Source organism: Gossypium hirsutum, chromosome A10 (assembly GCF_007990345.1).
Source record: "Gossypium hirsutum isolate 1008001.06 chromosome A10, Gossypium_hirsutum_v2.1, whole genome shotgun sequence".
Taxonomy (NCBI): domain Eukaryota; kingdom Viridiplantae; phylum Streptophyta; class Magnoliopsida; order Malvales; family Malvaceae; genus Gossypium; species Gossypium hirsutum.
Window position 1 is genome coordinate 60,648,069 of NC_053433.1, and position 15,069 is coordinate 60,663,137.

A 15,069-nucleotide genomic window follows, 5' to 3' on the forward strand; every position below is an offset into this window, starting at 1 on the left:
ATGGTATTACGTGATGAGTTTATAATGATTATAGCATGAATGTGGTAAAGATGTGAGTAAAATCTATGATATTTATTGCATATGAAATTTGCCATAATCATGACATGTTAGGAATGTTTAAGTACCTAATTTTTCCATGTTGTATGTTATTGTTTAAGTATGTGTGCATGTGTTGTGAGTGTGACAAAATGGCTTGGAAAATAGCCTTGTATTTGTCCACACGGGTAGGCACATGGGCGTGTGTCATGGCTGTGTTTTAAAGTCAGTGTTGTACACGGGCTAAAGGCACGGGCATGTCCTAAGCCACACGGGTGTGTGTGACCATACGGTCTGTATTCACATGGGCCTGTGGAGCCTTAAAGCATGAATTTTCCAAGTTTTTCTTAAGTTCTCGGTTTAGCCCCAAACCATCTCTAATGTAAGTTTTGGGTCTCGTGAGCTCGTTTAAGGGACAAAATGTTTGTGAAACGAAAAGTTTTAAATTGATCAAAATTTTATGGCCTGATTTTATATAGTTGATTGAGTTTAAGTCAGGTAACACCTCGAACCCTATCCTGGCGTCGGATACGGGCGAGGGGTGTTACACATTTAGCCTATTCTAGCCCGTATGGCCAAATCACAACCCAAGTCCACGGAATCGCCCATGGGTCTTAGGCAACCTATTGGTCTCCCCTTACGAGTTTTCACACACTCGCAAGACTGCCGTAGCCAAACTTTTGAATTTTCGACATTTTGGCTTTTTGGCATTTCGGCTTTTGCCGATTCATAGTGTGTGTGCAGTGTATGTACACACCTGGTAAGCAAGCGTGCCACGATTCCCTTAGTCACCAACCTACAATGATATCACCCTTCTATTAATAGTATGTTTAAACCATATTCTACCCAAAAACCAAAACCTCACCTTAACCTTACCTTGAACATCAATCCTTAATAGCTTTCCTTGATCACGTACTCCCTAGATCTGCATTAATCTTACTCATTAAAACCAGAATTGTGATAACCCGAATTAGGGCCTAATCGAAATAGTGGTTTCGAGACCACAAAATCCAAGATAGAAATGATTATTTTATGATTATTTTGAGGTCTATGATATGATTGCATGATTGTGTGAAAATTTTGTGAAGAAATTTTATGCATAAAGTGCTTAATTTGAAGTTATGGACTAAATTGAATAAGTTGCAAAACTTGCATTTTAGAAGTTTTTAGTATGAAATTGCTTTGAAATATTAATTAGGAGGTCTTAAATAGCAATTTGACCAATTTCTAAGTTTATGGACAAAAATTGGACATGGAATTTTTGAAAGTTTAGTAAGGAAGGGCATTTTGGTCATTTGGATATTAAATGAAATAAAATGGGAAAAATAACACAAAAATGATCATCTTCTCCATAAGTTGCTGCTGAATTTTGCTCTCCACCATAGCTAGGGTTTCAACACTTTTAAGCCTTGATTGTAAGTGATTTCTATGCCCGTTTTTAATGTTCTTTACATTTTTGAAATCCTCGTAGCTCGGTTTACCTATTTCTACCAATATTTTGAGCTAGTGTTTATATTTAAAATTTTACCCATGGATGATATGTATGAATTTTGATGTTTTATGGTAGAATATGAAGTTTGAGATTGTGTTAAACAACTTTTGCTAAGTGATTTTTCGTGAAAACGAGTAAAATAACATAATCGGTAAAAATACCTAATATTCATAAGTACATGTTAGAGTGTGAATTTGATATTGCTATAGAAGGGAAAAATGACCAGAATGTCATAAAAGATAAGAAAATAGGATGAGGTTTAATTTACAAACCTTGGGGAAAAAGTATAAATATGTGAAAGTTTAGAGGCAAAATGGTAATTTTGCCAAAGTTTGTACTAGGGGCTGTTTTGATGAATGTGTGTATTAAATAAATTAATTTGGTATTATAGATCAAGAGAAAAGAGATTCGAGTCGAGATCGGGGGAAAAATAAGTTTACGAGGAATAGGCTCGATTATTCTCATTTAGTATCGAGGTAAGTTCATATGTAAATATTGTAATATAACCATTATTTTAAATCATTTAATGCTATTTATATGATATTATGATTGTTCTCATGCAATTCTATGCTTTGTGGTCATTGTTGGACAACATGCAAAAATTTTATGAATTATGTGAAAAATGTGAAAGACTACCGAAGTATCGTCATTGGTATTCCAAGGAGAATGGTAAAGGAGTACGAACGAGGAAAGCCCCATTGAACCTTAGGAATAGATTAGGATATTTGGGAATCCGAGCTCGTTGAGTTGAGTCTGAGTTCACTTATGGATGCGAATGTCTGAGCTCGTTGAGTTGAGTCCGAGTTCGTGAGATGTAACTAGGCATCCGAGCTCGTTGAGTTGAGTCTGAGTTCACTTATGGATGCGAACGCCCGAGCTCGTTGAGTTGAGTCCGAGTTCGTGAGATGTAACTAGGCATCCGAGCTCGTTGAGTTGAGTCTGAGTTCACTTATGGATGCGAACGCCCGAGCTCGTTGAGTTGAGTCCGAGTTCGCTTATGGGCGGGTTACATGGTAGCTTGGCTACATATGTGGCACTTATGTGCAAACTTTCCATGTATCCGAGTTATATTATGATGTGTTCAATGGGTAAAATTCTAGTGAAATGGAAGAATACTCAAGATGCAAGTGACGTATTGGTAAGTGTTGTGGAATGGGCACTTTGGATAGGTATGTACTTAACCCTCGGGTTGAGACTTGATACGAGAACAATGATATGGTAAGATGATGAATGATGAATAGAAATGTGATATATGTTTTGGTGATATTATGCCAATGTTGGTTTGTATAATTGCTTAGTTAAGTTATTTGTTATTTGCACGTGGACTTACTAAGCATCTATGCTTACTTTATTTGCACGTGGACTTACTAAGCATCTATGCTTACTCCCTTCTTTTCATTCTTTGTATTTTTGGAAAGTCAAATTGGAGATCGGGACGGTCGGAGGCACGCTCACACTATCACTGGACAATCGCGGTATAATGACTTGTAATTTTGGAAATATGGCATGTATAGCATTCCAATCATTTTGTGTGTATAATCTTACGATATGGCCCATGGATGGAATGGAAATGTTTTAGAATGATTAGCTATTGGAATAGCTAATCAAGTTTATATATGATAACATGTATGCTTTATGTCTTAACTAAACCATGAAAATCCTTGGAAAGGTAAAATTGGCCACAAAACAAAATCAGACAGCAGCAGTAACATGAATTTGAAAAATCACTAAAAATATTAGAAATGGAATTAAATGATGAATAAGTATGGAATCGAAGCTTGATGAGTCTATTTTCATATGGAAGAAACGAAACAGGTAAATGAGTTATATTTTATGAGATATTTAAGTTTTAGTGGAATAGGGTCAGAGCGATCTCTGAATCCCCTATTCTGAATTTAAAAATTCACCATAAATTGTAAAACAACAATTAGGAGTTTTACCTTACATGTATGAAATCCTTATTGAGTCTTGTTTTATGAGAAATGAACGGCATAGTCATTGAATCTTTGTACAGGGAGATATAGGACTCGTAATACACAAGGGGTAGAGTAGCTAAACCCTGAAATAGAGGAAACTTTAACTAATAAACTGTACTAATTGGCCCAACAAAAAATTCTAGAAAAACATTAGTAAGTATATATATGAGTCTAGTTTTAGGGAAAATTTACAAAATTGGATTTCAAATTTCGTAACTCGAGATATGGATTTTTTAGCGACTGTGACACAGTTAGCCAGCTTGTCTGGAAATCCTAAAATAAATTATTTGAGCTGTTTAATTAATGAATTAAGTCTGTTAACACCTCGTGCTCGACTCCGGTGACGGACTCGGTATGGGGGCATTACAAGAATAATAGATGACTCGTATCCAACATAAGTCCCCTTACCTTAACTATGAACGTTCGACCACCTTAGCCAATGGTAGAGGAATACTTACCAATACTGCAACACCTAAGGAGCAATTCGACAATGAGCTAAGATCCGAGATCTGATACTAATTTCCTACCACAGTTGATTAGAAAGAGTGAGGGACATTACTCAATACTTAGCAAAGAAAACCGATTCGAAGAGTAACACTTACAGTAGATTCGGTCAAAGAGTATTCGACTCTAGAGATTTGAATGGCAACAATTGCTTATTCGGCACCAAGGGAGAGAGGAAAAAGAATCGACTAAACTCAAAAGTGAAACAAAGAAATCGGCACAAGGAAAATAAAAAGTAGAACAAGGGTTTTCAGCTTTTAGAGAAATCGACAGAAAGAAAAGGAAGAAAATAAAAGGGTTTCCGGCTTTTAGGGAAGAGGGTTTCTGGCAACAAGGTGAGAAAAAGATTTCGGCATTAGCCTCATACCCTTGCATTCGACACCTATTTATAGCCCTTATGGCCGAACTCCTCAAGCCCAAGTTCCTATTTTGGCTCCACTTGCTCCTCACTTTTTATCTCCTCATTTTTCTCCCTGATAAGCCCTTGATCTTTTCAACAGATTTCTCTCCTGAACACTTACCTTAGAGTCCATTTCCATGCTACTTCCAACCTTCTAGAAGGCCAAAATTAAACTTCTGAAAACACTAAGCTAGGATTCGAACCTTGGACCTCCTTGCTAGCTTTTAACGCCACCTTCCTACACTCTAAGTGGCATCACTTAGCCACTCCACAAGGCTTTTTTTTATGCTATTATCCCTTATCTTTATTTAAAAGCCCAACTACTTGCCAACCTTGATTTTTTTAATAATTAAATTATAATTTCTTCTACCCCTTAACTCGAACTCGAACTCGAACTCAAACCTTGACCAAGACCTACCCTTGTGTAATTAACACTTAACCAGAATTTCTAAGTAAAAAAAAAATTCAAGCTTTCGGGATTTTTGGATTTCAGGATTTTTGGGGCGTTACACTAGGTCGTGTCCTTCACACGGCTGAGAGACACAGCCGTGTCTTTGCCTATGTGTTTACTACCACGCATACTGACCTAGAAATTTTAGGTGCAGGGGACACATGACCATTCAACACGCCCATGGTGCAGACCGTGTGTCACACACGGTCTAGATACACGCCCGTGTGTCTACCCGTGTGGACCACTTAAAGGCTATTTTCCAAGCCAATAGTCACCCACAATCACTCATACATTCAAACATACTTTATAACATGCAACATGACATATTCAAACACTCAAATATTCCCCACCATGGCACTCTCACATCCTTATAGTGCTATTCTATCTCACATTCATTTGTTATACCATTTAAAAGCATTCTACACCAATTTCATGCATTATTAAACTTGTTACCATAACTTCAAATTAAGCATTCATGCATACAATCATTTTAAGCTATTAGGTCATCCGTTATCCTTTAGCACCCAATTCATACTTTACCATACATTCATCGATCAACAACATATCATATCATTATCCTGCATTCACCAAGCAATAACATATCCTACCATCAAAACACTAGCACATGCATGCATGGGTAATTAGATTACAACCCCAATTGATCAAATATGAGCCATATCACATGGCCATTAAAAAATGAATCATCATTATCATAGGCCTTCACAATTTGGCCAAATAGCATGACACATATCACAAAATGACCAAGTTTCCTATACATGCCATACTCAAAATAATAATTTTACTATACCCAATAGTCTTTTGATAGTGTGATCGAATACTCCGACAGCTTTCGATCCTCGAGCTAGCTTGGCGGAACTAGAAAATGATGGAAATAGAGAGGAGTAAGCATTAAAGCTTAGTAAGTCCACATACAAATAATATGAAATGGCAGTAAGGAATCAACATGCAGAAACATAGCAACGTATACATAAAGACTATTCATCATTCAAACCTTCTTGTATACTTATCATATGTTCATATATACATATATAAATAAACTTCTCATCATAAGTCATTCTTCATCAAGGCATTGCTCTTGAGTTTAGCATACATACATGTACTCATCGTAAAGTATCCATAACTATACCTCTTTCATATGTCCTACTCGGGACTCTCATTACATTCATTACATTACTCGTTGAACACTCAAAATACTATTGGATATGCGGAAGCCTTGCACATAAGTGCCACATATACAAATATAGCCGAAGGCACCACATAACATGTAACACATCCATAATGAACTCAGACCTCTCAACAAGCTCAGATGCCCGCATCCATAATGAACTCGTGTAATGCCCCAATTTTCAGGATTTCTGTGATTTTTTCAATGAACTTTAGAATTTCTGTGTTTTAACTGGTTGATGTAAGTCTGAGTGTGTTAGTGGGCCTTTGGAAGGCCCAAGAGTAAATTTAGTTTGAGGCAATTTCTGAATTTTCAATCTTAGAGAGAGGGTTTTGGCATTGTGGGCTTTTAAATTAAAGGTGGTAAAATAATACACAAGAAGATCTGTGGTAAAGTGGCATGTGACGCCACATAGGTGTTTGGGAAGTGGCGTGTGAAGTTTTAGGGGGAGCCAAGGTTCAAGTAGCAATGTAAGTTAAATAGGGTATTTATTTTTGTGAACAGAAAATGTAGGTATTGGAACATAGGTGGAACTCTGTTAGGAGGAGTTTGAGCTGTTCAGGGGATTGGGTAAGGGAGAGATAAGGGACGAAATTTAGGAGCTAATCAAGGAGCTTGGTGTTGGCCAAATGTTGGACTCTTGCGGAGCAAGAGTTTGCCAGCCAAGGGTCTTTAGTATAGGCAAATTCGGCTAGGTCACTTAGTATGGGGAATTTCGGCATTTGGACTTGTGGCTGCCGAATTCTTTTTGTATTTTCGGGACTAGGTTGGTCATTCTGCTGTTTTGCCAAAATAGGGTGGTGTACCTAGGGTTTTCTCTTTTTCTTTCTTTTGCTAGAAGCCAAACCTACACCCTACATCTGTGCCGACTTCTCTTCTTCAAGAACCAAATTCTCTCATCTCATCTCCTCCCCTTCCCTCTTCTTTTCTCTTTTCTTTTCTTGTCGACTCTCATCTTCTTTATCTCTGTTTCCTCTCAAAACTAAGTACCTACTGCCGATTACCCCTTGGCTGAACCTAAATCCTTCATATTTCTCTTCTTCTTTTCCCTCATAAACCCTTGTCAAGAACTGGTTAGCCGAGACTCCATTAAAGCTGAAACCTTGATACCTGTGGTGTAGGAAGCCGAATCTTTGGCTACTTGAACCTGTTTCTTCTAACTACAGTAGATCGAGATTAATATCATAGATAGGAACACTCTTTTGGGCAGAACAACAATTGGTAAGTATTCAAATCACTTTCGCTAGTTACTCATGATTTAAGGTAAAATCCGAAACCCCTTAAGGGTGGCTAACGTTGGGACTAAGGGCATTTTTGCCTCTTTCTTTTGGTTTTGTATTCGCTAGCGTGGACAAGGGGGCGTACAGTGAAGGGCTTGAAGGCTAACTCGGTTGGACATCCAGATCTAGTCCATATTTCGGTAGAAAGGCAAGAACTTTAGGGTCTAAGCTATGTTGGCAGAATATGGTAAGGGGACTAGTACGTGGTTTGTTTTTGATATGTAGACTGATTTTTTAGTAACTCGATTGTAGGCAACTCGTGTGTGGATCTCACCAACGTATCGTTACAGATCAGGTGTGTAAATGACACCCATTTGTAGACTAGATCGGCAAAAGCCGAAAAGCCAAAATGCCGAAGAGCCGTCATTTTGTGAACTTGCGAGCGTGCGAGCACTCGTGAGATAGTTTGTTTGTTAATCCTGGTAATCTCAAGTGGTCAGATTGCGAGTGTGCAATTTCGTGCACTTCGATATTTGGGCTTAATGGGCTGAAATCGGGTTAATGGGCTAACGGGCCCAATTCGATAAAAACGCTCGGTAAGTGTTTCTGTTAATACGTTAATGGCTATAACATGCATGAAAACGCTAAAATAGTAAATTTACTAAAATACCCCTAAGAATGAAAATTACTATTATACCCTTAGGTGCAAAAAGACTATTATACCCCTAGGGTTAATTTTGACTGAAATGCATGATATTCTGATTCGGTTTGTTGTATGCCATAACATGTATATCAGTTGCATGGGATGTGGGTTATATTGATGGAGTAAGCGTTCTGGTGGCTATGCCACAAATATTTGTTTCTGGTGGCTACGCTACAAATATCTGTTCTGGTGGCTCTGCCACAATATCTATATTTGGTGACTCTGTCACAATATCTGTTCTGGAAGCCATGCTGCAAATTCTGTGGCGTGTAGCGGATGGGTGGGTCGAGTAGTCTCCCCACATGGTGTAAGGTTGGTATGGGGGTGTATACGGATGGATACCGGTTGGGTTTTTTGCATACATGATATATCTGTTCTGTATCTGTTATGGGACTATGGGCTTTATTCTGAATTCTGTATAGGGCTAAGGCCCAACTTAATCTGTTTCTGTGGTTTGACCTGATTTGGACTAGGGTTGGGTTATTTTACACACTGAGTTTCCAAACTTACCCCTTAATTTCATCCATGCAGGAAATCCCCAACCATAGTAGACTTGGAGGCGTGAGGGATTCGGAGTGGCCACATGTTCTGCAAATTCGGTTTTCTTCATGTGTTTTGATCAACACTTATTTACTTTAATTATTTTGGGTCTAAGTTGTAATAAGGCCGCTTTAATTATATTTAATTGTTTTAGTATGCTAGCTTAGGCATGATATTGCTTTAATTGTTTGAAACTGAATAGCTCTAGGGCGTATTTTAAAAAGGTTACTTGGTTTGAAAATATCGTGATAACAAAGCAAAAATGTTTTCAAAATTAATAACCTTACTCAAATGGTTTTAAACGAACTGGTTTTACCCCTGAACAGTCACTCATTTAAAGTGTGGCAATGGTTGTGGGCATGTCTAGGATTGGATCCATGGAGAGCTAGGTACATAAGCAGTCTAATTGACTCACCTCCTCTTTTCTGGCATCCTACCTGGTGTACAGCTTCCATTCACTTTAATCTATAATGAAGATTTTCTTTAAACACTAAGAAAGACTGTAGATAAAACTTGACTTTTCTAGTAACGCTTCAATGTGACACGCCAGATTCGGTCGTAACGTCTGGGCTGGGTTTAGGGTGTTACATTTAGTGGTATCAGAGTTCGGTTGCAACAACTCGGTTGTGGAATGGTTTTTTTTAAAAAAAGAAGAAGTTTTAGATTTTCTTCCTACAAATAAATAATTTCAGAGGTTGCACAACCGGTTTTCTAAAATTTGATTCTGAGTAGGTGGCACACCGAATCTCCGGCCCAAGTCTATAATTATCATTTTGAATTTTTTTGAATGTTTCTGAATTATCAACTATATGCCTGTACTGAAACCTTATTATGATACTCTAGTTAGGGTGATGATGGAACTGTGGGAATTTTTGATAAGTAGACTAAAGATTGTAGCTAGGCTACGATTCTGCAAAAACCAAAACTCTAAATTACTGTCTATTCATAAAACATCTATAATAAACACTGAAATATTTAATTGATGCATAAAATTCGTAATCAGATAATACGACATTAGTACGAGAGCAGCTCGTGGAAGGGGCCGTGGATGTGGTCGAGGTAGTACACGGGCTGGATCTTCATCTTCAGGACATATGCTGGCGTTAGATGCACCGGTACCACTGGCAATAGAAGTGGAGTCTCATGATCGAGGTGCCAGGGATGACGCTCTATCTCAGGCAATACTTCGTGTTCTGGAAAGGGTTGCCGGGGCAAGTACGGGTAACGAAATTCGAGGATCTATTTTTGAGCGACTTTGGGATAATGGAGCGGAGATCTTTAGGGGCGTATCTGGTGTAGCCCCGAATGTGGCTGAATATTGGTTAGAGGCCATGGAACGAATTATGGATGATTTGGACTGTTCCGTAGAGCAGAAGCTGAAGGGAGCCATATCATTGCTACGGGATGAGGCTTATCAGTGGTGGCTCACTGTGAGAGATGGGACCCCAGCTGAGAGGGTGACTTGGGAGCTGTTTAAGACGGCCTTCAAGGGAAAGTATGTTGGGGCGAGTTATGTGGACGCCTGCAGGAAAGAATTTCTGAATCTGGTTCAAGGGGGTAAGATAGTTGCTGAGTACGAGGCAGAGTTTCTGAGGCTGAGCTGGTATGCCGTTGGGATAGTCGCTACAGAGTATGAACATAGTGTGCGCTTTGAAGATGGTCTTAAAGATGAACTTAGGGTACTAATTGCTCCGCAGAGGGAGCGTGACTTTGCTGCTTTGGTGGAGAAAGCTAAGATAGCTGAGGAGGTGAAGCGTACTAAAAGACAAAATCGTGAAAAGGATCGGAACTATTTTTGGAGGGATTCGAGACCTTCGGGTGGTGTAAGTAGAAATGTTAAAAGAGCAAGAGTAGAAGAGCTAGTTCGAGTAGTTCCGATGAATGTTGTTAGACCACAAGTTTGTGAGGACTGTGGTAAGGTACATCTGAGCGAGTGTAGGAAACGTTCTAGTGCTTGTTTTTAGTGCGGATCTATGGAGCATAAAGTCAAGGACTGTCCTTAGAAAACAGATCAGGTTCAAGTTGCAGAATGAAGGGTTGCTCAACCAGAGAGAGGTGGACCACAACCACTGAGAGGACGTGAACAAGGTAGGGGCGGTAATGGAAATGGTCAGGGTTGAGGAGCACCTGGCAGAGGGGTCAAAAATTCTGAGGCTCGACAGTTAGCGTTGGTGTATGCAGCTCGTCATCGAGAGGAGGGTGGTGCACCCGACATCATAACTGGTACGTTCTTAATTTCTAGCATGCCGTACACTGATTTGATAGATATTAGATCTACTTATTCGTATGTTGCATGTGCCATATCTGGGTCGTTGGGTGTGCACTCTGAGGAGATTGTGAGTAGGGTATCGGTACTAAGTCCTTTAGGCCACTCGATTAGGGTAGACAAACTATATAGAGACATGCTTTTAGAAACTCAGGGTAAAATCTTCTCTGGAGACTTGATGGAGTTACCGTTTAGAGAATTCGACCTCATTCTGGGAATGGACTGGCTTGTTAAGCATAGGGCAACTCTGGACTGTGCAGCTAAGCGAATAGTGTTGAAGACCGTGGAAGGTGAGGAGGTTATGATGATAGGTGAGCGAAGGGATTATTTGTCCAATGTGGTGTTGGCGTTGAGAGCCGAGAAGTGGATTTGTAAGGGTTGTGAGGCTTATTTGGCATTTGTAAGTCAGTCAGAGACTGAGGGTCTGACGGTGGATAAAGTTAAAACTGTTAAGGAGTTCCAATATGTTTTTCCAGAGGAGTTTCCGGGATTGCCTTCAAACCGAGAAGTCAAGTTTGGAATTGACTTATTGCCTGGAACGGCACCAGTGTCTATCGCACCATATAGGATGGCACCAAATGAGTTAGTGGAGCTGAAAGCATAGATTCAAGAGTTGTTGGATAGAGGTTTTATTAGGCCGAGTGTGTCTCTGTAGGGAGCATCGGTGTTGTTTGTGAAAAAGAAGGATGGGACGATGCAGATGTGCATCGATTATCGGTAGTTGAACAAACTAACGATTAAGAATAAGTACCCTCTGCCAAGAATCGACGATCTATTTGACCAACTTAGAGGAGCTTCGGTGTTCTCCAAGATTGATCCTCGATCTAGATATCTTCAATTAAGGGGAAAGGAGGTAGATATTCATAAGACGGCATTCAGGACTCGGTATGGTCATTACGAGTTTTTGGTTATGCCATTTGGACTGACAAACGCTCCTGCAGCATTCATGGATCTGATGAATTGTGTATTCCAACCATTTTTGGATCGATTCGTAGTCGTTTTTATTGACGATATTTTGGTATATTCTGAAATCGAAGAGAAGCATGTTAGCATCTCCGCATTGTACTGCAAGTGTTGAAGGAGAAGGAACTTTATGCGAAATTCAGTAAGTGTGAATTCTGGTTGAGGGAGGTAACCTTCTGAGGTCATGTTGTCTCTGCTGAGGGGATCAAGGTGGACCCTCGAAAGATTGAAGCGATTCTGGAGTGGAAGCCACTTAGGTCGGTGTCAGAAATTTGGTGTTTCCTGGGTTTGGCAGGGTACTACAGAAGGTTTGTGGAAGGTTTTCCTGTGTTGGCAGCACAATTGACAAAGCTTATAAGGAAAGGAGCACCATTTGTTTGGACCGAAAAGCAGCAGGAAGCTTTTGAGAAATTGAAGGAAGTTCTGACCGACGCACCTGTATTAATTCAGTTGGAGTCTGGAAAGGATTTTACCGTGTATAGTGACGCATCACATGTGGGTTTAGGCTATGTGTGTAAGGTGGTTGCTTATGCATCGTGACAGCTTAAGCCTTACGAAGCGAACTATCCTACTCACAATTTAGAATTGGCAGTAGTAATCTTTGCACTTAAGATTTGGAGACACTACTTGTACGGAGAAAGGTGTGTCATATACACGGATCATAAGAGTCTCAAGTACTTGCTGACTCGGAAGGAGTTGAACCTTAGGCAACGGAGATAGATAGAGTTGCTTAAGGATTATGACTGTTCAATTGAGTATCACCCAGGCAAGGCTAATGTGGTAGCCGATGCCCTAAGCTGTAGAGCTGTAAGCTGTAACTAATCTGAGAGCAATGTTTGCTCATTTGAGTCTGTATGATGATGGCAGTCTGTTAGCTGAGTTGCAAGTAAGGCCAACCTGGGTGGACCAGATTAAGGAAAAGCAGTTGAGGGATGAGTCTTTGGTTGCTCGATTCCAGCAAGTTAAGGAAGGGGAAACTTCTGTGTTTGGGTTGAATAGTGAAGGAGTTTTGTGTTTTCGAGGGAGAGTTTGCGTTCCGAAGGACTCTGATTCAAGGCAGTCGATACTGAAAGAAGCCCATGGAGGACTTTGTGCTATGCATCCTGGAGGGAATAAGTTGTATCATGACTTGCGAGAATTGTATTGGTGGCCTAGCCTTAGGCGAGAAGTAACGGAGTTTGTGGGGAAATGTCTGACATGCCAGCAAGTGAAAGTTGAGCATCAGCTACCTTTCGGACTTTTGCAGCCAGTGAAGATACCACTTTGGAAGTGGGAGAGGGTAACCATGGACTTTGTGAGTGGGCCACCCTTGACATCGACGAAGAAGGACTCGGTTTGGGTGATTGTGAATAGGTTGACCAAATTTAGCACGGCTTTTCATCCTCAGACTGATGGTCAGTCGGAAAAGGTTATTCAGATTTTGGAAGACATGTTGAGGGGATGCGTTATTGACTTCCGAGGTAGTTGGGAAGATTACTTGCCATTGGTAGAGTTTGCGTATAACAACAGTTATCAGGCGAGTATCCAAATGGCACCATATGAAGCGCTGTATGGACGTAGGTGTCGTGCACCTAGTTGTTAGACTGAGTTGGGAGAACAATAGGTTCTTGGACCTAATTTGGTAGAAAATACTGAAGATAAGGTTAGAATAATCAGAGATCGGTTAAAAGAAGCACCTGATAGGCAAAAGTCGTATGTAGATATGAAGCGTAAGGAGATTGTATACTCAGTGGGTGATATGGTCTTCTTGAAGGTTTCACCTTGGAAGAAGATATTAAGGTTTGGTAAGAAGGGCAAGTTGAATCTGCGGTTCATTGGGCCTTATCGGGTTTTTAAGCGAGTAGGTGTAGTGGCTTACCAATTGGAATTACCTCCAGAGTTAGATAGAATTCACAATGTTTTTCACGTCTCTATGTTAAGGCGTTATCATTTTGACCCTACTCATGTCGTGCCGGTTGCAAAGATTGAAGTGCAGCCTGATTTGACTTTTGAGGAAGAGCTTGTGCAGATACTGGATCGTGATGTTCAGGTTCTAAGAAGGAAGTCAGTTTCATTGGTAAAGGTACTCTGGTGTAATCATGGTAGAGAGGAATCTACTTGGGAGCCAGATGAGGCGATGCGACAACATTACCCTCATCTGTTTGAATCAGGTAAATTTTGAGGACAAAATTTCTTTAAGGAGGGTAGAGTTGTAACGCCCCAATTTTCGAGATTTTCGGGATTTCTGTGATTTTTTCAATGATCTTTAGAATTTTTGTTTTTTGACTAGTTGATGTAGGTCTGAGTGTGTTAGTGGGCCTTTAGAAGGCCCAAGAGTAAATTTTGTTCGAGGCAATTTCTGAATTTTCAGTCTTAGAGAGAGAGGGTTTTGGCGTTGTGGGCTTTTAAATTAAAGGTGGTAAAATAAGACACAAGAATATCTTTGGTAAAGTGACATGTGACGCCACATAGGTGTTTGGGAAGTGGCGTGTGGAGGTTTAGGGGGAGCTAAGGTTCAAGTCGCAAGGTAAGTTAAACAGGGTATTTATTTTGTGAACAGAAAAGGTAGGTATTGGAACATAGGTGGAACTCTGTTAGGAAGAGTTTGAGCTGTTCAGGGGAATGGGTAAGGGAGAGATTAGGGACGAAATTTAGGAGCTGATCAAGGAGCTTGGTGTTGGCCGAATGTTGGACTCTTGAGGAGCAAGAGTTGGCCGGCCAAGGGTCTTTAGTATAGGCAAATTTGGCTAGGTCATTTAGTATGGAGAATTTTGGCATTTGGACTTGTGGCATTTAGTATCGGGACTAGGTTGGTCATTCTGCTTTTTTGCCGAAATAGGGTGGTGTACCTAGGGTTTTCTCTTTTTCTTTCTTTTGCTAGAAGCCGAACCTACACCCTACACCTATGCCGACTTCTCTTCTTCAAGAATCGAATTCTCTCATCTCCTCCCCTCCCCTCTTCTTTTCTCTTTTCTTTTCTTGTCGACTCTCATCTTCTTTATCTCTGTTTCCTCTCAAAACCAAGTACCTGCTGCCGATTACCCATTAGCCGAACCTAAATCCTTTATATTTCTCTTCTTCTTTTCCCTCATAAACCCTTGTCAAGAACTGTTTAGCCAAAACTCCATTAAAGCCGAAACCTTCATACCTGTGGTGTAGGAAGCCGAATCTTTGGCTACTTGAACCTGTTTCTTCTAACTACGGTAGATCGGGATTAATATCATAGATAGGAACACTCTTTTGGGCAGAACAACGATTGGTAAGTATTCGAATCACTTTCGCTAGTTACTCATGATTTAAGGTAAAAGCCGAAACCCCTTAAGGGTGGCTAACGTTGGGACTAAGGGCGTTTT